The 25,602-nt window shown below is 34.9% G+C and overlaps 1 protein-coding gene across 4 annotated transcripts in view; it reads right to left on the reverse strand.

Annotated features, from left to right (window-relative positions):
* LOC128858226 (annexin B11) overlaps positions 1-24,948 on the reverse strand; it is a 50,491-nt gene extending 25,543 nt beyond the window's left edge. The window contains exons 1-2 of one of the 4 annotated variants that reach the window (XM_054094306.1): positions 24,729-24,948; positions 24,370-24,485 (exon numbers count right to left, since the gene is read on the reverse strand). The gene's annotated coding sequence lies outside the window, so the exon portion shown is untranslated. Of the gene's footprint in view, positions 1-24,369 lie in introns of all 4 variants that reach the window. The other 3 variants (XM_054094307.1, XM_054094309.1, XM_054094308.1) reach the window with 3 other exon arrangements.
* Positions 24,949-25,602: the final 654 nt, after the last annotated feature.

A 25,602-nucleotide genomic window follows, 5' to 3' on the forward strand; every position in this document is an offset into this window, starting at 1 on the left:
ATTTTTGATGCTATAAAAACGGGAGTGCTCTTGAGAAATAGTAAAAATAATGCGTTCCTAAAGGTAAGGAGCGCAGAGCATATATAAGGAAGGCGTTTGAATGCGCCCAATCCTAGTTATCAGAAAATGATGGAACGGAAATATTTTTCAGATTTTCGAGAATAAAACCGACAATTGTTTAAGGGGGAACGACAATGTGAAAATTCAAAAAAATCGATTTGTTTTTTGCATAAATTGTTAGTATAACTACTCAAGAAAGTGTGGTAAAAACTTTTAAAGCGAAATTCGCTTTATTCCCGATTCTATGTGCACTTAAGTGAGCGCCCGTCGGTTCGGCCCCGTAGCGCTTACGATACGATGCTTTATTTCAAACGCGTTTTTCTCGAAACGACTTTTTTTGATACGATGGCAACGATTTCTCGAAGACTGATGAACCGATTTTAATTTTCTTTTTTTCAAATTTTTTGTTATCGCATTGGCTATAGTTGCACGTAGCCGATTTTAAAAATTTTGAAAGTAACTATTTTTTTGGACCTGTTGAAAATCCAACAAATGGTGCAAAACACTCATCGAAATTCAAATCACCACCATTTTGTCAATAACAAAAAAAAAAAAAAAACCGGCTACGTACAACGATAACCACTATGGTTAAGTTTAATAAAATTTTTGGTTTTTTGATTTCAGATGATTATTCATTGCTGTATCGCCAGATGACGTCGTTTTTTTTTAATCGTTACGTTTATTTACATAAATTTGTCAATTTTCAATATTTTTTAATAAAACTTTAATCAACATAGTTTAATACATATATAATTAGTTGCCTTTTGTTCGATCCTCGAGTAATCATTCTTACTTACAAAAAAAAATTCCCAAAAATCGACTATTTTTTTACGCCCCACAGTGGCGTTCCCCTTAAAAAATCGAAATTTTCGGAAAAAAAATTCCTTCGATCAGGCACGAGTTTTTTGTTTCTCAAAAGCAGTATAAATTTTATTGACATCCAAGCGGTTTTTAAGTTACAGTGATCACCACTTCAAAAAACATAGGGTAGAGAAAAAAGAATTTAAAGTTTAGCTGCTGCTAGCTACTTGCCCTCGAACACTCCGGAGCGCCCTTTGTTAATTGTTGAATAACTCGAAAAGTATTTGTCGGATTCACTTCAAATTTTCACAAAATATTTTGAAGCTATCATACCTTAAGAAAATGCAAAAAACCTAATTGTTGAAAACTCTGACTACCCTTTAAAATTAGGCAAAACCAAATAAATTTTTTAAAAGTTTCAGGTTGGTCTTACTCCTTCAGTTCAACTTACGTATGGTGTGTGAAACCTAACTTACAAGTTTTTTTGAACAACCCGCAAGCATGTACATATGTATGCATAAATTGTTTATTTGCCATACCTACATTTCAAGTATATAATTTCACATGTGTTTCCATTGTGTCTACATTTTGTGGCTTTTTTGCCGCATATATACATATGAACGCACACTTGTATACACATACATATGTATATTATATAGGCTTTTCCCTCGCATGCAAAAAATTGTAATGCTTGAACGAAGTTGTATACACTAAAATCGTTTTTGCACTATGCGTATAAATTTCATGTTGATGAATCTGTTAAATTTAGCGCCATTACGAATTGCAAGCTACAAATGCATGTATGTATGTATGTATGTAATACATACTATGTATGTATATATGTATGTACATATGTATGTATATTTGTTCATTAATAAGCTATGTATTTTGCAATGCGTAGCTGCGACAGAAGACACATTGCAAAAAACAAAAAACTCTACAGCGCTTGTGTCTGCTCGTGGCAGACACCTTCTCGCCACACCAAATTGACGTGGTTACGACCAACAACGGGCCAATTTATATTCTCTTTTAACGAGTATTTTTGCTAATAATTTTTATGTATGTACATATGTATTTTAGCCGGCAAGGCGTCAAAAGATGACGTGCCCGTACAATACTTCGAAAAAAAAAGAAATAAGAGCTTACAAAATGAATAGCTTATCATTCGAAAGTGAATGGAGTACCGCGTCAACGAGTCAAAATTCAATGAATTGTCATAATAATTTTTGAAATCCAAACAATTCCCCAACGTTCTTTTGTAGTTGTTGTACTTTTGTTATTTTATATCAGTTCCAGTTGTTTCATATACACGTTTAGTGACGTCAGTCTCTTTTGTGACGATTTGCGGCCTCAAATGGGCGACGGATACGCGAATTGTTCGTCTGGTCATTTATGTATGTATGTACATTAGGGTGTCTTACCAAAAACAATGGTAGTTTTTCCACCGGAATTATACGATTTATTACATCTTAAAACTTGTGCCAAAATATTTTGGAAAAATAATAGGATTAGCGTGAGTGAAACAATTTGAAAATATCTCATAAAAATCAAGCTTTTTTTAAATAAGTTTCAAAAATCACCTTAGAAGAAAATATAATTGAAGTTTAAAGGGTATGAGTAAAGGTGTTTCCAAATTTTATCAACGAAATCAAAACAATAGAAGTTTAGAAGTACTTTCAAAACGGTCCAGCTCAGTTAAATCTTAACATATTTCTCCGAAATATTTTGTCGCAAGTCTTAAAATGTTTTATAATAAATTTTATAATTCTGACAGAAAAATATTACCGTTTTGTTTTTTATATGCAAAGTGACGCACCTTAGTGTACATAAATAGATATTAAAATTTGTTTGTGTACTTACGAGCCTACGACAATAGAGATGAATCCACATCTGAGTAATTCCCAGATACTTATTTAGTGATTCAGTAACGAACATAATAATTTTCAGTAGTTGTGAAATTCTCGATCTGTATCTGTGTTGTAGGTGTAATTAACCGCAACGCCTCTGAGCAATTTTCACTTCCTCTAAAATGGCACATTAGCAAGGTTGGGTAAGAATTTTGCATATTCTGTTTTTAATATGAATTGAAAATATTCAACTCAATCAGAGTTATTACGAATTACAAGTACAATGTGCAATCGCAATGTAATTATGAAGTCTAACAAATATATGTTCATATATGTACATACTTATATACGCACTATCGACACATTCACGTAAATAACTGGATACGTACGTATGTATATGGATATGAGCAAACCCAGTAGGAAAAGTGTATATGGAAGAAAATACTCAAAAAACTAAATAATCATAGAAAACAAGAGTATAATGCAATACATGCACACAGCGTCCCAAATACAAGTCGGTTTTTAAAAATAAATAGTCTGAAGAAAATCTATATGAATTTGGTATATTGTCTATTAGGCCGGGTAGATTTGTGGGGAGGCAAAAAAATCGCCCATTGCTCTGTGAAAATCATATTCTAGGGATCAAAATAAGAAGCTTTGCCGAAGGAACCATACCTCTAAAACGAATTCTGATGTCCCCCAATTTGGGTCGAACTTTTTAGTTTCTTTTCTATAACTCACTTAACCCTTTCGCTACCGCTGGGACATTGATATCCCACAGCATTTTCACTTCACCCTGAAACTTGCAATTTTCATAGGAAACTCAACCAAAATGTCCTAATCAGTAGCTGCGAACAATACTTACAATTTACCGTTATCCGCATTCCACACTGTTTCAATCGTGTTTAGTTTTGATCAGTTGTTTGTGAGCAGTCGCTAATATTGCATCAAATTTACGCGTAATTTTGGTGAAATAATACGTATTTTTATAAGGAGTGTTAATTTTTCTAAAGAAAAATATTGCCCTTTTACTGGTAAGTACAAATATATATTTTAATAAGAGTTTTGTGAAAAATATTCAGCGAAAATTAATTTTGGGATGCATGTGTCCCAGCAGGGCTTTATATGGGGACATATATGTATGTCCCAGCAGTACGTTGTACATAATGTATCACACAGCTAATTTTTTTATTTTTGCAACTTCGTAGACAGCAAAAATGTCGAAATTAAATCGCGATCAAATTAGTGCATTACTTTAAGAACATGATATTGAATACATGGAATCATGAACTGATTTTAGTGACGAAAGTGATGATATTTATATTCCTGAGTTAGATAAAACCACTGGCAATGACGATTCTTCCAGCGATTCAGAGGAGACCGGATTGAGTGACGAGAATGGTGGCATAGACGATCAACCTGCACGAGGTGAGGAAGCCTCAGGCACGGTTATTTGGAGCACACCGAATGAGTCGTTTGTTTCAAGAAAATCGGTTAGTAACCACCGCGAATGCAAAATTGCAGTAAATGTTGGGCGACACTCAACCCACTACGAAATTTTTTCGCAAATTGTTTCCAAGAAGCATATCTTTGTACATTGCCCAAGCAATATATGCCACTCAAGCCAGTGAAACGGGGCATCAAAACGTGGCTTCGCTGCGATTCTTTGACTGGAGACACCTATGACATGAGTATTTATTGTGGAAAAGAAGAATCTGTCCTTGAAAGGACACTCGGCGAACGAGTTGTGAATGATCTTGCAGCAACGATTTCTAACCCTGACGTGACACTTTGCGTTGATCGTTTTTTCACCACTGTTAATCTTATTAACAACATACAATATCCAGCTTTAGGAACTTTCATGTCCAACCGGAAGAATGTTCCGAAAATACCAGAAAAATTGCTGCGAGGCGAAGCTATTTTCAAAGTTAATTCGGCGGGTACGAAGTCAAACTAAAACCCTTTAATTAATTTTTTAAGTAACTTTCTTGATTGCAGGTACCATAGCGGTAAAGTGGCAGGACGTCAAAGAGGTAATGCTGCTCAGTAACTGCCACACTCTGAAATGAGCACTGTTAGACGCAATATGAAAGATGGAACTGAGGCAGAGTTTCCGTGCCCTGACATCGTAAGGACGTACCGCGCAATAATGGGCGGTGTGGACTTGGCAGATCAAATGTCGGGATTGTATGATATAAACAGAAAATCAAATAAATGGTGGAAAAAAGTATTTTATCGTGGCATGATGATGGCTGCTGTAAACACTTGGGTTATATATTCGGAGCTGAATAGGAAGAGACCTGCCTTCTTGCCAGTGCTGGTCGAGACTGCTGAGTCGCTAATTGAAAAAGGAAAGGAATCTACCGTATATAAATGATCCCGTCGGTCTGGAAGATCATCGAATAGGTATAAATCAATGACAAATGTGGGGGATCATTTACTCATAGAGCAGTCTAAAAGACGTCGGTGCGTAGCACGCGTCAATCGAAAAGTCGAGAAAAGAACAAAAATTATTTGCCGGGCTTGTAATTTGCCATTCTGTATACAATGTTTCGCTTCATCACATTCATAAAATAAATAAAAGTACAAATCATATGTTATTACCAAAAAAATGTTTCTACTTTCTAGGTGTAGTTTGTACCCTGTTGGGACAAATATATCCCATTTTTAAATACTGTTGGGACACATATGTCCCACCTCAAAATACCGTTATCTACTTAAGTTACAAGCTTCATCTAGTTTCTATGCCCATAAAGTACCAATGGGTATCCAAAAATTCAAAAATAAAGTTTGAGCAAATCCCCTGCAAAAGTCGGAGCGAAAGGGTTAAATTAATTTTTTCATTTACATATGTTCTGACTAAATAAATTTCTTAAGAGAAAAAATAGATATTATTATAAATAAATAATAAATATTATTATAAATAAATAATAAATATTATTATAAATAAATAATAAATATTATTACAAATAAATAAAAATAAAGAAAGGCAAAAAATGGTGATATTTTGAAATTGGGGGACATCAGAATTCGTTTTAGAGGAACCATACCATACATACCATACTTTAGAGGAACCATACCTCTTCGGCAAAGTTTCTTATTTTGATCCCTAGAATACGATTTTCACAGAGCAATGAGCGATTTTTAAATCGACCCGCCCTAGCAAAAGACATTTCAGCAGCAATCTAAGCCAAACTATTAATCTCCGCGGTTGATTTGGCTTTTCGACAAACCTATCTAGGCTTTCGGAACCTCATATTTGGCAGTTTTCTTTGATAACAAAGCCGTCGAAATGAAAATGTGTCTCGCCCGAACCACAGTTTGGGCAACACAACACTCAGTTTGTGATATTTTCATTTCATCTATCAAAATTGAAGCGACTTATTTTGTTTCGCCGAGACTGAGTTAAGTCATAAAATACATTCTGTCAAAAAAGTACCGGGAATTGTTCAATAAAACGCAAAATAATTGTTTAATCATCAACATTTATTTTGTAAGTAGCTTCCATTCGAAGCAATACACATATGCCAACGATTAGCCCAGTCATCAAAGCACCTCTTAAACGCGTTTGAAGAGATCTTCTTTAGCTCTTGCAGCGAATTCTCCTTAATGGCTTCTATGGACTCAAAGTGGCAACCGCGGAATGGCAAGGAAAAATCCACAGGAGGCTAAGAATGTATTAGATGTAAGTGGAAATACGAGCGTAAGTTCACCGTGCCGGAATTGCAGATGTGCTGTTTGAGGGGAGCAAGAAGATAATGACAATATAATGAGTTTTTGTAAATAAAAACGAAAAGTAAGGTTAAGGTTATGTAAACAAGAAAATAATATGAATGAATATATTGTTTATAAACAAAAAAATTAAATGAAACTCAAGAATTACGTCAGTTCATTCTGATATTGAAAGACGAATAGTTTGGGGCTACCTCAACAGTGATAGTGACTCAAAGTAAAGCAATTATAAAGACAAGAACATGTTCGTTTCCATAACAGCCGGTTCTACGTTACCGGAACGCACCTTATTTACATCCGGCCAAGGATTGTTACTCCATTAGCAATGCTCTTATATAGGGAGGAAGATGCAATCCCGCTCTCTTCGTCTAAAAAGGAAATTGACTTCTTGCCTTTTAAAATTCTTTGGTAAAGGTTTTCACGAGAAAAAGCTGTAAATATCAAAGCATACATATAAAATATAAGTATGTACATTCCACCGTTTTGCTACCGGAAAATAGTCCCAGATGCTTAAGGTCAATGGTTAACCTTTGTCGAGATATTCAATATTAAAGATTAATTTAAAAATATTATATTGGTTTTTTTTTTATTCTAAATTCACTTTTTTAAATTTTAGTCCAAGTGTGCGAACACTGGTAAATAGTTTCCTACTTTTCTTTTATTTTAAACAAACAACGCAACGCTTTTGAACTTGTCTTGATGACGTTGGCCGTTGGAAAATTGGCTTAGTGCCAAAGATAGGGACTTCGTAACTTTTCATGTTGTTGATGTATCTTTTCAGTTAATATATATATATATTAGGCCGAGTCGATTTGTGGGGAGCCAAAAACATCGCCCATTGATCTGTGAAAATCATATTCTAGGGATCAAAATAAGAAACTTTGCCGAAGGAACCATACCTCTAAAACGAATTCTGATGTCCCCCAATTTGGGTCGAACCTTTTAATTTCTTTTCTCATGTAAAGGCCAAAAATGGTGATATTTTGAAATTATTGTATGGGGAACCCCCCAGGGGAGTTCCAGTTGTGCCACTGGCATGGGTGGATCAGCCGTCCAAAGTTAGTGGGGGTCGGTCATACATTTGGACTCGATTGGAGCACTCTAAATGGGTCAAAGTGGGATTTTTCAAAATTTGCCCCTACCCAAAAGTTCGACCCAAATTGGGGGACATCAGTTTTCGTTTTAGAGGTATGGTTCCTTCGGCAAAGTTTCTTATTTTGATCCCTAGAATATGATTTTCACAGAGCAATGGGCAATTTTTTTGCCTCCCCACAAATCGACCCGGCCTAATGTATACGCTTCTGTAATAGTGAACTGGAAAGTTGAGCGCTTAGAAGTGTATATGATTATTATGCAAATGGGTTAAGCAGTACGTTAATAAATAAATATCATCAATAAAATTCGAACCAAGCCCTGAACTGGCTGCTTAATAAAGTTTTGAATTTATGATTTTTCCTAAGTGTTTCCTAGCCCACATCATTAAAAAACATTGTTTTTATGAAAATTATTTAAAAAAAAAGTATGTATTTTTAGCTATATAAAAGGTATAATACTTAAGTTAACAAAAAAAATTAAAAAAAAAACTCGAATAAAACAAAAAACTTAACAATTACCATCTTTTATTTGATATACTACGACATGGCCTCCCTTAGTCCTGATACAAATTCTCATTTCCTTCTCCTTAAATTCGTGACGTTAATTAACAACCTTTTCTTAAAAAGAGGACGAATTTTCCCTTAACTCTGAAAATAGGGTTTCCCAAGTGTGTCCTATTATTAAATTTAAGTAAACAATTTGTTAATTATGTCAGTTACGTATTTATAAGTGATGTTCTATGTTTTATTTCTATCATGGAGTTAAAAGTGGTATGGCTATGACTACATCGGATGGGTACAGTGTTTGATTGAAAAGTAATGAGCCTTATTTTTTTTAAGCAGTTTTATTAAACCTTTTGGCTTATACAACTAATATTCTTCAAAATAGGACCCTTGAGCGTCAATACACCGCTGGTAGTGGTTTCCACTGCAGGAAACATTTTTTAAACTCATCCGCCGGAATCGCGGTCAATTCGGCTTTCACAGTTTTTTGGATCGCCTCGATGGAGTCGAAACGCCTCCCCTTCAGCTTTCTTTTCAGGCGCGGTAACAAGAAGAAGTCCGGAGGGGACAGGTCTGGGCTGTAGGGAGGGTGGAGAAGCACCGTAACCAACATCTTGGCCAATGTAGAGGTGCAGAGGAAGACGGTGTGCGCCGGCGCATTGTCGTGATGAAGGGTCCAATTGTTGACGAGGTCGGGCCGAACCCGCGCGACGCGGTTTTTCAGCCGAAGGAGCACTTCTTTGTAAAATGCTGCGTTTACAGTGGTTCCTGGAGGTTCAAACTCCTTGTGGACTCACATCTTCGTCTATTTGAGTCGACGAAGGCCTTCCAGATCGCTGTTCGTCTTCGACGTCCTCCCGGCCTTCCTCGAACGACTTGTGCCACCGTTTTACCTGGGCACTGGACAGAAATTGGCCCCCGTAAGCCTCCTTGAGTAGCCCAATGGATTCGGTACTCGTTTTGTTTTGCTTTACGCAAAATTTGATCGAGTAACGTTGCTCCAACGATCGCTGCATTTTCGCCACTGCAAAATCCTAACACACTTTTAAAACAGCTTTCACGCGCGGAGCTATGTTGACTGCACCGCTGTTGCCAGCGAACTGGGACCGGTTTCTAGTGGAAGGGGAAGGTCCAACGATCATTTTCCCCCCACCAGCCGATTCGGTTGATCGCTTGGCAGACGCTCCGCGCGGGAGGGCTCATTAGTTTTCAATCAAACCCTGTATATTCCACCATTTGCCGTTTATTTCGTTAAAACTGCGAATGATACGCTTCAATGGGAATGATTTGTCGGCATAGAAAATAATTCAACGGTGTCTTGTCATCAAAATGTTTATATAAATCTGAGAACTGGTCTCTGATTTTCTTAATAAATTTTTATGATTTGTAATCATATTCCTCAGTGTAACCGTCGCCTATGTTTTGCAAACTTCAGAAAAGTTACCAATATGAAAATTTAAATGTATTGAAAACCGGTTTATAAAGCGAATGCGTACCGCTTTCACGGAACGTGCATTGAATAATGAATGTATCGGTGCATTCCAATAGTGTTGTTACGTTACCTTTTGTAAGTACATACTGAAGCAATTATTTATTTATTAACGTATCGCTTATGCCTACATGGTTTTAAATAGTTACAATGCATATTTTCATGTTTAATTACTTTAGCTAAGTACACAGATGAATACCCACACAAACCCATCTGTGTGTGCATGTGTATGAAAAATGGTAAATGGAGTTTTTGCGCACAAATGTGTGGATCTTAATTTAAAAGTGAACGGTGGGTGAGTGATACAAATATTTCACGTTTTGATAACACATGACATGTTTACATAACGGTACAGTGTTATTAAATTTTGCAGCCAACGCGAGAGTCAATGTTGGGAGATCGCTAACTACACAATTTTTTTGAAAATTTTCTGTTTAAGTTTGTGCAGGGACGTTTTCTAATGGTTAAAGGAAGGCACTTTTGATCAAATGATTAAAGATTATAGTAGTAGTAGTAGTAATTCATTATTTATTTATAAATTTTACATCTTACATTTCAATAATTTATAAAATAATGAATTTATATATATAAATACATAAAGAAAGAAATAATAAATAAATTTCAAAAATTAAACTCTGCAATAAGAAATTCTCTATAGCGCAAGGCTGAGTATATAAAGCAACTTAGTATTTTCCAATTGTGGCCATTAAGTATATCTATGACTTCTGCTTCATTTAGCTTCGCTGCGTTTAGGTATCTTGTTCTGATCTCCTTTAGTATCGGACATCTTCCTAAGAAGTGCTGCATATCTTCTTCCTAGTTTAAATGTCAGAGGGTGTCAATTTTTTTCCATACGTGGTTGCATTTAGCTTTAGTAAACTACATCTTGCTCTGAAAATTGTTTTAATGTCAGCTAGTCGCATATCTTTTTTAATATATGATTCTCCTTTTGAGTAGTCTAAATGTTAATAAATTCGCGTCGCGCTTGACTGTGCTTTTCGCCTTGCCATGTTGAAGAAGTTGCACACAGCGACCTTGCCGGCCTGTGGCGGTAATGTTTTTTTCGAACTTCAGACCGAACTCCATTCCCATGTCGTTCAGATGCTTAAGCCAAAACACAGCCATTTTACTTAAGATGCCTTGTGTTAGTTTGTATGGGAGTCTGCTGCATTTGTATTTATAAAGGCTTTTCCAGATGTACTTCATGTGTAGTGCTAAAAAATAGATGTGGCTACCTTTTAAATTAGTTTCTAGTGTTATTGCATAATTCAGAGTGCACTCGGGTAGTTTGAGGATTCTTTTAATGAAGTAACGTTGAAGTTTATTTACTTCATCCAATAAGGCATAACCCCAAACTTGCGCTGCGTAAGTTTGTATCGCTCTGCATACCCCTTGGAAAAGCTTCCATTTTGATTTTAATGAAATGAATCGCTTCGCTAAAAAATCGTCCCTAGCTTTTGCTAAAGTATTTCTGGCTTCTACGTGTTAGCCGAATGCCATTTTGGGTGTGAGAATGACACCGAGATATTTATATTCTGCCACCAATTTAATTTCTTCACCTTGGTACCACCATTTTTCTGCTTGGGAAAGTCGTCCACCTCTTCTAAAGACCATCACATCCGATTTAGTATTCGGTTTACTTGCATATTCCATTCAGTACAGTATTTCTCCAGGTTATTAATCATGGATTGCATGACTTTCGGGTTATCCGCCAGGAGAACAATATCATCGGCATAAAGTAGAAGACGTATATTCATGACCTCAACCAATAAATATTTTTAAATATTTCTGAGATTGAGAACAAAATCGTTCGCCAGATCGAGATGTATAACTACCTCCCAGCTAAGACCCGGAGGCCTCTGGCGAATCACTAAGAATGCGTGTGACCTGATCTTGCAATGATAGAACACAATTCATCGCTTGAATTTTCCAGAAAAATTTAAATGATGCGACTTACGGTAACGTTGAAAAATCGTTAATTTCATCTAAGAAAATTCAGGTGGTTTTAGTAAAAAAGCCACATGCCACATACAGCCAGCGAAACAATCTCATGAAGAATAATTTCAGAATATGCAACATGAATGCGATTTTATTTGTTATTGTAGCACTTCATTTGCAACAATGCGATCACCCAAATCACTTGATTCAATGCCTTTAAAATATTTTCTGTCGAGCTACCTTAAATACATAAATAAACTATAAATATTTGAAGCTTTCACAGAAATCATTCGACATGAGTTTTAAGTTTTAAGAAGACTCCGAGCGGCAGATATTTTTTATGCAAAATATAACATGCACTGTATGCTTCAGTGTCACATAAATGTGCAAATTTGTTTTCTCTTAGAAGCGCAGAGCTTGCCCAAATAAATACAAAATTTATAATCTATACTTTTGAATAGATGGATTATCGAAAGATTGTGAAAATAATAGTTGCGTTCAATAACACAAAAAATTGTAATCCTTTTTTATAATTTTTTTTAATAATATTTTTGTAACACTAATTTTTTCACGTAGGCGTTTGAAAACCCCAACGGATTATGCAATCCATAAAACTTGAAAAAGCAAAGTGACAGTTGAATGCTGGAGAGACGTTCGTTTTGTGCTGGACAGATTTTAGGCAGCAAATATTAATCATCACGCTAATATATGGTTTTAAATCATATGACCATTCTACAAAAATACAAGCAAAAACACTATTCTTCTTCTTATTTTTTGACAGGCACCCTTGGTGTGAGTTTGACAGCCAGTCAAGTGTGCGATGGTGTGAGTGCTTGATTTTTGCTTGAGGAGTTGCTATGACAAATTAGAATTTTTATGATCACATTAGAAACAATAGAATATCAAAATCAATAGAATAATCAAAAGATAATACAATATGAAAAAATACAAAATAATATCTTTAACTTGGAAAATTTATAATAATAAATATTTTGACTATTTTTCTTAACTGTAATAAAGTTTTTTATTGATAAATATCTGAATATTTACGCCATTTTTTTAATTTTTTGGTACGATTTTATATGGAATTTGATAATTTTTTATGGAACCATGTTACAAAGAAGAGCGTTTGGAATCAGCTGATCTCAGTAGTAGGCATTTTTTGACAACCAGCTGAGAGTATTTTTACTTATGGCTCTGTACAATGCATATAAATGATATAACACATAATTCAATTATTAAAGGTTTGCTCACTAGTGACATTCGATTTTTGATACTCTCTTACAAAAGGTTGTATTGAAGAAGGTGAATAAAGTGGATTTCAAAAATTTGTTTTAATTAATATTTGAATGTAAATAATGGTAGAAATAGAATTTATTAGCGGAAATTGTCAAGTCTAGTATTAAAACAAGAAATTTTTGCACTTAATCGAATACTCTATTTTGTGAATTAATTTTTAAATTTAAAACTGATCGCGAAGTTTGGCCAATATGAAACTTTTTTGTTAAAAATAAAAATAAATGATTGGCACGTACAATTCTGTTAGGTGTTTGGCCGAGATCCTCCTCCTATTTGTAGCGCACGTTCCACAAATGGAAGGATCTACAGTTTTACACCGATTACGGAAAATGGCTTTTTATGAAAAACTTTTTCATGCTGGTACTAGGCTTTGCAAAGCCTCCTTTGGACACTTCATTCATCCAATGGAAGGTAAGCTCATTGGAAACAAGTTCTGTCAATCCAACTTTTCTATAATGAGGTATGCAATGTTATCGATCGCGTCGAGACTATCCACAATTATTCTCCCTGTCGTAACTCTTTGGGAAATGCTAGGCTCTTTGCAAAACATGAATTCCGTTTAAATCACCACATCATAAGAAATGAAGCCTTGTAAATTCACCACTCATCGATCTCGGATTGCGACAATTACTCTATCATCTCCTAGCTTAAGCGGTATGTATTCCATGTCATACTACCATAGTCCTGGACATACCGATAAAAACTCTGTAGCGAGTTGTTGCTCGTAAGCAGCCCAATTTGAAAATGAAATGACTTTTCTACAAATTTTACTTTTCCTCCACTTTTAGTCAAAATATCTAGAGCTAGCAACCCAGTGTCTTGCTAAGGGAGCCGATTTTTCAAGAGGGAATGAGAAAGCTGCTTACTGAGCAATTCTTTTATTATTGAATCTTGGATCTGTACAATGCATATGACTGAACTTTTTGTAAACACACCAAATTTATTTTTTGTAGAAGTTGGACTTTTGTGCACTTCTACCCTGGCGCCGGTTTGGAATTCTCCGTTTATACTCAAGTATATTTACGATACACATTTTGGACAACATAAAAATTTGTAAACAAACTCTGGAGGTATGTCTTATTCTATCGGTTTCTGCAAGTAATGGCAAATTTTGCGTTTTCTGCTTCTTAGGAGAGAATTTTCGCTGACGATTTTGATTTAGACGATGCCTGATGATGGCTAATTTTGTTATCGAACAAAACTAATACTTCGAAGAAAATTTTCGATACTAGGGAGTTATCGCTACATGCTATGCCCTACTTCAAACATTTGGAAGAATACAGCTCTTAATGCATAATTTTTTTTTGGTTTGAAAGTGGTGCGTACCTTTAAAAGGTGAGGTTCAGCACACTAGATCGGGTTAGTTTACTGAGGCGGTAGCCCTTGGTCGGAAAAATCTGAGTCATTCCGGTACGCACAACCGGCTGCCATGGGAAAACTTTTAAGTCATTGACTCTGGTTTATGATAAGCTTTTGCGTATGTACAGAAAAAATATTAAAGCGGAGCCTAAGTGGTCCATGCATTATTTTTGAGCAAACTATAAATGCACGACTTTTGATATGAAGAAAATGCGTAGCACCGTCAAGGAAAAAATTAAAAAAACCAATAAGGGTTTTTAGCAAGTTTAAACTTGCAGTTCATTAATAAGCTATAAAGCACTAAACTTTAATAAGCTATAAAACTGCATACCAAAATCTTTTCTAGAAACTTTGCAAAATTTTTCTAATTTTTTATAAAGCTTGAATTTGGGACTTATACGGTTTTGCTGCAAAAACCCGGGGCTTATACGGTTTTTATAAAAAAAAAATAATGAACATTCAAAACCAAAGAAGAAAAATAGTCAGTCAATAGTGCTCCAAACCATTTGCGGGCTGTAAGTACGTAAATATGCATTTATTTGATAAATATTTCCAAAGGTTAACATAACAGCCCTAGTAAAAGAACTAAGAGAGTTAAGTCAAAGAAAAGATTATGAGAAACGCTGAAGCGCTTTGTACCAACTTTTAATTTCTTACGCCAACTGAATGACGAAAGTGTTTTTTTTCTGCTAATAAAATACAATTTTTTTAGATTTAATGATTGTGTAAAATCTTAACTTTGAGTGCTTTTATTTCTTTACTAGAGCCGCCGTGAAAACTTTGGTAACAATACACATACATACGTACAACTCATCGAAACATATGAACGATCACAAAATGCCTAATTAAACCATAGGAAGAAGAAGTAGTTAGATTTTTCGTAAATTTTTGCTTTTGCTATTAAATGTTGATGTCATAATTCGAGTTATATTTATTCAAGTGTTCGCGCCGGCAAACAAGAGACAGCAGCTTCGGGGTTTTTTTTTCTCTGCTATGGCCATTTCAGCCGCGACGTTCTGTCGCCGTGTTCTGTGCGAGTGTTGCGCAAACTAATTGTAAAATTATCCCGAAAGCAACATTTTTTTTTTTAATTTTAATCAGAAGTGAATCTTTCACTCCCTTCTTTTCCTATACCTTTTTGTTTTGTTTGTACTAAAAAGGCTGTTGAAGTAAACTAGAAATTTTCAGAATTTTTATATAATTTTTATTTTCCGAGTACTGTAATTTGAATTAATTTAGATTCGTTTATTTAAATACTCAACTTTTGTATTATAATACATAAACGTCTATTTAATTAAAAGAAGGAAAATGGTTCAATTCTACTACGTTGAAAAATGTCACCTCATTAGTTAAAGGTTAAGTTGTTTTTTATACAGAAAAATTTATGTAGAAGCAAAATTAAATTGCAAAAATGATATCGAATGAATGCAGTCGCCCACATTTTCAGATTCAATTGAAATATAGTAGACGCTAGAATTTATTATTTCGTGTAAACTTGTAATTAAAAAATGTATCTTAAGATCTCACTCAAGAAATTAAACGAGATAGCGCAGTGAGCATGAGTATAAATGTACATATGTATGTACATGTCTACATATGTAACGAGCACAAGCCAGACACTGCTTTTGCATCTTCCAAGATACTCTTATATGATCGCTTATTTTTCTCCACGGAATTTTTTAGTTTAATTCACTAAATATGATTAATTACATAGAGTTCAAATTTTATTTAAACAAATTTACAAGGTTGGCCATGTAGCGCTTAGAAATTAATTTAATTCGGTTACAAATAAAAAACGCATAAATATTTTTCGAGGATATTAGTATTAATGGAGAGCGTAAGCCTTCTGATTAGGCGTGGAACACACTTTACAGTCCAATAACTTCCCGAGCTAGTTTCACAGTAGCTAATTTTTCAGCATTTTTTCGCAAGCTTCGGCACTTATCTCACCAAACAACTTTGATTTCAGCTTTCCACTCTAAAATCGTACCTGAATGACTGCCGTAACATTTACTTTTAACGGCGTGCAAAAAAAATTAATTAAATTGCGGTGGCCAATTGAATCACAAATTTTGGCTGATTGTTCCATTTTGTATTCCCCCAACTTTGTTTAAGCGAAAAGCTACCCATTTTGTGAATTTTTAACTATAAACTAAATACATCATGAGTGTTATTTTAGCTGTCAACGTTAGACAAAATTTATAATTCAAATACCAAACTCTAGATGATGGAACACCCTGTATATTTTCGTTCACTTGTGTTAATTATATGAAATTCTTCGTATTTGATACATAAATTAAAATGTACATTTTCTGCAGAAAACTAGTAAGAGAAAGACCTCATTATTTATGCATAAAACTATTAACACATAAAGCTTGTCTTTTAAGCGGTAAGACCACTTTGAAGATAAGAAAATTAAAATGGTTACAAGTATTTATACGTTTAGTTCAGGAAATGAACTTCAAAACATAAAAATAACATTTTTTTAAATTGCGGAAATACACCTGTGTTCACAACAATAACAGTGCAAAATAATGCAAAGTTTTGACGCCTTATTATTTATTTCATTTTTTTTATAAAAATACAGTTGATACCGAAAAAAAGCCAAGTTTGAAACATTGTAAACAATTTTAAAAAATTTAATAAATACTCATCAACATTTCAAACTTCTTAATCAACATTTTTGGAAAAATTTCTCGTACGCAGTTTTGAATTTTAGTACGAAATTGGGAAGGCCTGTCGTCGCTGTATTGCAGCTCTCTTCTGGTGAACTCCTGTAAGGAGAAACTCAAACGTCTCGAACGTGCAGCAAGCATTTCCCTTATCTGGGTTCCTGTGCATAGGAAAATAGAGGGAAATGAAACTGACGATGAGCTTACCAGGAAGGGGTCGACAGAACCGTCGTCCCTTTCTCAGACATCGGTGTCCCCTTGGCCGTTGTTAAAGGGAAACTACACAATTTCTTTCTAAAAAAGGAGCAAGATAGATGAAGGTCTGTCTCATCGTTTGCTATTTCGAAAAAACTATGGCCTCAATACGATAGAAACAGAACGCTTAAGGTGATGGGAGTCCCCCGCCATTCAATTTCCAAACTCATTGCGGTGTTCACTGGCCACTGGGTGATCGGTACCCATGCGGAGAAGCTTGGAATTCCGTGCAACTTCTATTGCAGAAGCTTGGGGGATCCTGCAGAGAAAGAGACTGCAAATGACCGGCTCTGGCAGCTAGGCGCTTGAGATTCCTTAACGTGCCCTTTGGGGATGGCTTGAAGGAATTTTCCAGCCTAGATCCCATTTCTCTCCTCCACTACATCAACAGCACTGAGTGGCTGTAGACGATTTTCTCTTCCCTAAATTTTTTTCGCAGGTAGTGGTCCACATTATGCTATCAAAACGGCACGTAAGTGCTACTTTTAGTGCACCTGGGGTACTCTTGCCATCTAACCTACCTACCTACTGGGAAGTTTGAAGTGGTTCGCGTTAATGTTTGATTTTTTTTTTTAAACAAATTACGAGCATTTGTTATACGAAAGAAAATCCATAACACCATCATCAAAAAATTATCAAAAATCAACACGAATTTCGAGCTTATTTAAACAGGCACAATAATTGAATGAGCTACAAAACTAAATTTTCCTAAAAGTTCTGACTAAAAAGTTAGAGATTTTATTGAATTTTTCCAAACTTTACTAGTTTTTGCGTGTAGAAATTTCTCCTGGACACTCCTAGTGGCCCAATTTTTAACAGATTGACTTAAAAATTGGTGCACACTTCTTAAATACGCTTGATTGGTTTTATAAAATTTGTTCGCTAAGAAAAAAAAAAAAAAAAAAACAAGAAATATTGAAAGTGCGCCTTAAAAATCGGTTTCTCATAACTGTCTACATCATTCTGTAAATTATTGATGAAACTTAAAGAAAAGCATTCATTTACTGGGTTCAGATAAAATTGCAATGCAAGTAAGGACTATTAATCCAATAGCACTCCACTAGAAAAGTAGAAAAACATGAGTTGCTTTAGAAATCTTAGCTGACTCAAGAATGATAGCATGCAAGATGTACTCATGAGAGACACGTGACGTCACACTGGAGCAGTTGCGTCAGAGAAATGTGAAAATGCGAGCATGAATGCAAGAAGATAAAATTACACAAACAACACACAATTAAATTGAAACAAATGTCACGTCATACACACAGCCTTTCTGTCAAAGTCACTAAGAGCGGAATAGAGGTACGGCATGGTTGCCAACTTTGTATTCCATACATCATGGAGCTGATCTATGTATGTTCATATATCGAAAGTTCTCTCCCCTAATAAGCTGCCTAGGAAATTGCCAACAAATTTTAACCTAATAACGTATATTTTCTCTATTTTTTCTTTCACAATTAGCTGTCGTAATGCCAAAATTTCTTGTTATTCTAAAATTATTAAAAAAATACACGTATTTTTTCAATTCTATTTAGCTTGGTATATATGGATTTAACTTTTATTTCTGCCGACTTGATTTCATGTTACTAACAATGCTATTTACCGGTTTTAAGTCATAGTAAGCATCATAAATAAATAAAAGGTGCTCTTAATGAATTTTGAATTTTATAAATTCGATAAACCAACGTCGATCAATACATTGCGGCGCAATTACTTTAAAGCTGATGTTACGAGAGGTGCCTTTTATATGTCGAGATTAGAGAACAAAAACAAATTTTAATCATCGAAAATCACTTTATTGTTTTTCAAAATATTCTCCATGAAGATCTATACACTTTTGCATGCGTTTGAACCAATTGTCGAAGCACTTGTGTCACTCTGAATGAGGTACCTCCAAAACATGCATTCTGAATGCCGCAACCGCTTCTTCAGGTGTCGAAAAACGTTGACCTCTCAGTTTGGAAGTGCTTCATGCGCGAACAACTTTTGTTGGATTTGGCTCATCTTGAAACACCCATACAGTCGACTGCTGTTTACTTTCGGGCTCATACGCATAAATCCATGATTCATCACCTGTCACGATGTCATAGACGTGTTTCGAAGCCCCGCGATCGTATTTTTTGAGCATTTCCTTCGACCAATCGACACGAGCCTTTTTTTGAGCGATTGACAAATTGTGCAATATTGAATGTATGCTGGTCCCACTACTGCCTAAGATTGTCTCAATCTCACGATAGGTCACATGACGATCTTGCAATATCAGTTCGCGCACAGCATCAATGGTTTTCGGAACAACAACTGATTTTGGACGACCATCACGAAATTCGTCTTGGAGTGAACTACGACCACGATTGAATTCACCATACCATCGATAAACACTGGTCCGTGATGGAGCTTCATCGCCAAAAAATTAATTAAGTTCATCCATGCAATGTTGCTGAGTTAATCCACGTCGAAAGTTGTAAAAAATAATCGCACGAAAATGTTCACAATTTAATTCCATTTTTGGGCCGAGATGAATCTTTTAAGTTACTGTAAACAACACAAACAGCGCTGGTATTTCAAAACGTTCTGAGTACGTAAAAGCCCAAAAATGCCAAGCTTTGCGATACAGATGTCAGTTGTCAGATTGCAACACCAGGTTTGCCAAATCCCGACATATAAAAGGCACCCCGTATAAAGATAAAAAAATACATTGATATTATTAGAAGGCCATTACGCACTGCGACCAGAGTTGATCTATTGTGAAAAATACATTGATAATACAGACAGGTCGTTTTTGGGCTCAGCCTGTGATCCTACAACACCTTAAGGTATTTTATGTCACAAATTGCTATCCATAATTTCTCGCTTTGTCCCTCTACGAAGTTTGAAATCTCACAACAAACCACTCTGATTTAAGTCAAGGCTTTGTCCTCTGAAAAATTAAAAAAATAACATTTGAAAAGAGAATTCAATTTTTATTGTTGTTATTTTGTAGCAGCAGAAACATTCCCCTTAAATATACGTACATAGAATGCTACTGAAGTGACAGTCCTTGGCCGGATATAAATCCGGGTCGTTCCAGTTACGTAGAACCGACTGTCGTAGGAATTCAATTGTCTTCACGCCTACTTGTTTAAGCATTATTTGTTTACAACTGAATCAAATTTAAAATTAAATCCCTCTAGCTATTGGCGTTATAAGTATTAACAATAAACGGCATACCAAAACCAATATCCCACTTGTTTAAACTATAACGACAATCCTTCAGATAATGAGCCGGACTCTTGAGTCTTTTTTGCAACATTTTTCCAAAAGGTTTATGAAAAGTATGACATTTACATTAACGTTTGCTCTGCACTATAATATGATGATTTTACTGTTTAAATCAATAATGTTGTACAAACAATTTTAGAACTGAAAAATAGCCCATTCGTTGATTATGAAGTTTTCTGCCCCATATTTTTTAAACACATCTCCACTTCAATAGCGAAATCCATTGCAATTCTCTTCAAAAAATGCCTATACAAATCGATCATTCTCGATGTTTGGAAAATATGCGCAATCACGCTAATCTACAAATCAGGAAGCCGAAATGATCGATAAGCAATAATCGCATAGCAATTTCGAAATGATTTGATTCTATCCTTAACCGTTTGAGTGCGATTCGTCGATATAGCGACGATAACTAATTACTCCAAATTTGCGGCGCGTTGCTATAGCGACGATTGCATCACTGTGCATTTGGCGTTCGGCTAGGAACGTGTTGAATATTATTTTGCGATATTTATAAAAAATTTATGTCATATAAAAGTATAAATTAGTTGAGACCGTTAAAAACAATTTTTATTTTTCGTTCAATATCGATATTTTGAAAATAAATTGCGCAAATGTGTAGTATGTAGTGTAAAAGGATCTAAAAATCCAAAGCGTTCCCGGCTAATATGCAACATTTGCAAAAAAGGTGTGCATGGTACATGTGTGGGGAACCACAAATGTGCCAAAATTTGAATAATAATGCCGGAACTTGTTGTAAAAAAAAAGAAAAGATGATATTAAAAAAATGTAAATAAGTTTTTCTTATAATCATAACTAATAGTTTAGTCTACAAAATAAAAATAAAATTATTGAAATATGTAATTTTTTGTGTTCTCTATGCTTATATTTGTAAAGCCATCATATTTCAGTTTTCTTAGACCAAATTTTGCTTCGCAATTTTCGTATGTATTAAAGAAAATCGCTTAGCACTCAAACGGTTAAAGAAAAATGTTAAATCGTATTACTGATCATATTTGCGAGTACTCGTACCAACATGACTTTGTCCCATTACAATCTACTCTTACTACTTTAGCACTACACACAAACTGCTACGCTATTACGCTTTTGTAAATCGTGCACAACACGCAAGATGTTTAGTAGGTTACACAGATTTCTCAACGGCATGCAAAAATAAATGGTCGACATTTCATTTTCATAAAGAAGGTGAATGTATGCGGTATTGAAGGAAAACTTAAAATTATTTCTTAACTACCGTCCGGGAAGGAAGTTGTTTGTAAAAATGGCATCCTCTAAATCTGCATTAGCACGTTGAGCGCGACCTCGGCCCCGACCGTATTTCTGCTTTTCGCGGGACTGACCGTACTAAAATTAAAAGTTAAATCTTACCTGTATGGATGTAGTCAAATATACCTTTAATGAGCTTCATTGAAGCAAAAGCGGGGGCTGAGATTTAAACATGTACTAAAATGTTGCAACTTTTTTTGTTAAATTTTTGGGTTTTTTAGATCCAAAAAATCTTGAATTTTCATCATAACAACCAGGACAGAATTCCCGAACTTTATGGATGTCTCCTTATTTTTTCTGTAATTTAAGAAAAAAAATTCCTTGCTGAAGTCGAATTTGTTCATCTACTCGTTCTGCCAGTTCATTTACCAATTGTCTAACTCAAAGAGAAGGAACGAAACCTTTTCTTATCTCGAATATGACTGCAAAAGTGCGGCGCCCTACTTGCGGAGAAGTCGCTGATAATATTACATTATCGCATACTTAGAGAGCGACCGTTTTCTGCCAGCCATGGGAACAGCCAAAGTGGCTGACTGTGGGCCCCTTCTTTTTTTTTTATAAACGACTTACCAAAAATATTTAAAATTGTAAAATGTTTAATGTTTGCAGATGATGTTAAAGTATTTTTACAAATCCACTGTATTAAAGATTGTATCAATTTTCAAAAGGATCTTAAACCGGCCGCAAATGCTGCTTGGTTTCATACAGGAAAAAGTCAATCCATTTATCTATGATTATAAACTTAGTCGCAAAGACGATATTGGGTAAGCTACGCTGACCCAAAGGTGCCCCTATTTATATAGGCAAACGCAAATTGATTGGACTGCAAAGCCTTGAAGATAAACGAATCAACTTTTCAGTTTTCTTCCTGAATAACCTTTTAAATTCCAATATAATCACAGTGAGCTTTTGAATTTAATTAAACTTTAAATACAGTAACAACTATCCTAACTTCAACTTTAGTCTAAGTTGTTATAATTTTAAGATTTAACTGAATACTCAGAAACATTTTTAATATAGTCTGTAAGATGTATCTGTAGACTCAAAATAAATATAAAATAAAGTATTTTTTTGAAATAATAATAATAATATTTTAGTTGTGGCAAATATTTATCAACAAATATGTGCATATGTAAGTATGTTTGCATATATAGAAATCATACATACCCAACCAAATTTAGGGGGGAGCCTCCTTTAGAGCCTTCAAAAAATCGATTTTTTCGTGGATTTTTTTGGGAAGAAAAGAAATATTCGATTGAAACGAAACTTTCAGGTTTTATTTATATATATTTCAACAGTCTTCTCAAATTTTTTCATTAAAATATATGTCATATTATGCCTGGTACAAGCATTTTGCCGAGGCGCCTCGAGTGTGCATGTGTCGTGCGGCGGGAAAGATGCAGGTTACAATTTTCATCAGCAACCAAAAACCCAAAAAAAATTTTATTTTATTATAGTATAGCTTCTAGTTAAACCAAGAAAAATTAACAAAAAGTGAGAAATTCAACAATTTTTCGCTAATAAAAAAAAAATCATTTTTTTGGAAAAACAAATTCACTTTAGATTGTTTAAAAAGTGGGTTAATCATAAGTTTCTTAAGGTTTTTTAGGTTCAACTAGAAGAGAATTTAATTCCGAGAACAATCAATGTTATCTCGTTTCGATAGCACGTTTCACTTTTCCCCTATCTTTCCCGCCAATTACGAAAAATCGTAAAAATAAAAAACCGAGAAATCGCACTTCGAGCGATCCGGCCGCTCGTATACCTGCTCGACGCTTGCTCACAATTTCTTCTGTAACTCCGAAAATATTTTGAATTTGCTTCTGAAATTTTGAGGACACATTCTTGGATAGTTTGAGAAGACATTTATGCAAAAAAGCAGGCTCCCTCCTAAAGCAAACATTTATACGACTATATCTAGCAAACAAAAAATCCCGAGACGGATCCCGAAATATTAGAGTTAGCATTGACGGCTAATATTGGCATTAGCATTTAGTGGATTCATTGGCACATGTACATGAGAATTTTGTAAACATGTTTTAGAGCAAAGCTAAGTAAACAAATGAAATTCAACAAAAGACCAGAAGAAATTTGTATGCAGGAATAATACTAACAAGCGAAAATGGAATGAAAAAGGTAAGGCAAAAGTAAACGCATCAAACTGAGGCGCAGACAAGAGTAAAAACCAGAAATTTGAGAAAATATATACATACATATGTGAGTATGTATGTACAGACATACGAATAATCCAACTATAAGAAGTCAATTGATGCAAATGAGTCACGAGATGAATAGCTAAACTCAAGCTGATAAAAGTTTTGTTGTATATAAATATGCATGTACATACATACATATATAAATAGCATATACGAAATGATCCATTGAGTAGACTCGAGTAACTTCTTAATTCAGGGAGTTTAAGCCACTGAACGTTGTATGGTCACCGTGTAGATACATACATATGTATGTATATGTATGTATAAAAATAATTTCAAATTCAAGTTTCAGGTTTCAAGCTCTTTTAGCTTTGTATGTACTTGAGTATTTGCATAGCATAACCACAGCTAAACCGCCCACCCGCACAACTCATAAGCGCACGATCAAACACATGGCTTTCAAACTCTGCGCAGTTTCACAGATGGAGCATTTCGCACGCGTCTCCTGCTGCACTTTCTGGCTTTCGCCTGACCTTGATACAATAAACGAGTTGTACTATTTATGGAGAAAATATTCACATAAATACTTGTCTGTTGGTATGCTAGTGAACAACTTACATTTCTAATTAAGCTTAGCAAAAAATGTTGCGTCGAAGTGAAAGTTTGAAAACTGCAGAAAGTGTTTGCTTGGTCCAATTTGTTTGTTGTTGGATATTCCAATTATGTACGTTCAGCTATATTAATTGAATTCGTATTTGTGTTGTATTAAGATAAAAAAGTTAATGGCAGTAATTCAATAAAAAAAACACACTAGGCGTTGATATATATTTCAAAGAATTCACTGGACTCAAGTATAGTCGAATAATCGCTTTGCTTTATCTCTTCCACACTTTTCTTCACTTTTTCGTTTATCTCTTTAGCACTTTACAAGTGATCTGCGTTCTTTTACTTATATCTTATTCCACACACTCACATACACAAATGCATAAATTATTTTACTTCAGATGAAGAGACTTGGAGCAGGCCGGGATCGCAGTCTTACTACCCACAAGAAATTACTTTCAATTAAACAACAAAGCGGCAAACAATTGTTTTTTTTTTCTTTCTTTTTTTAGCTACAAATTACGTAGCGCAACAGCTCGCTCGTTGCAATTATGAAACTCACCGCGCAAGATTTGCTACAAAACTGAATGCAATCGCATTTTCTATTCGATTTTAGCTGAATATCCAACAAGTTTTTGTTGCTGTTCGAACAGAAGAGGGTTGCTAAAGCGACACATTGGAAAAGTATTAAAATAAGCTTTATTGTGAAAAGCTTCGAGTTTCGAGCTTTAATGAGTGGATGTTGTGGTGTTGCCAGATAATATATTTCTGGTATAACAATATATTCCGCAATATTTGGAAAATAATGGTAAAGTGCAAGACTGCGCCTTCCCAATTTGCGGTAACGTTAGTACTATGAAGAGACAAGCAACAAGAAGAGCAGTTACTTGTTTGTGCAGAGGAAGAGTAAGCGATAATAAGCGGAAAATGCGGAATACAAGAAATTAAGCACACATATAAGTATACACTTTCTTGCCACGGCACTTTGGCAAAAACAGCAAACAAATTGTATTTGGAGCTATTGGTATAATAAGTGTTTTCACAACTTAACACGCAGCACTTCGTTGTTATTATACAATTTTGCTTAATTTAAAAATCACAACTCTTGAAACCACTATACTCACCAAGCCAGTCATTGAACGTTCACAAACAAGTAACAAAAGGAAGATGTTAGTTTATTCGCGACGGTGACGTCACCGCTTGTCAAAATCGCGCCACTAGCCCCTAACTGTTCGATTGTTTTGTACT

The sequence above is a fragment of the Anastrepha ludens genome, chromosome 3, assembly GCF_028408465.1.
Source record: "Anastrepha ludens isolate Willacy chromosome 3, idAnaLude1.1, whole genome shotgun sequence".
Classification (NCBI taxonomy): Eukaryota; Metazoa; Arthropoda; class Insecta; order Diptera; family Tephritidae; genus Anastrepha; species Anastrepha ludens.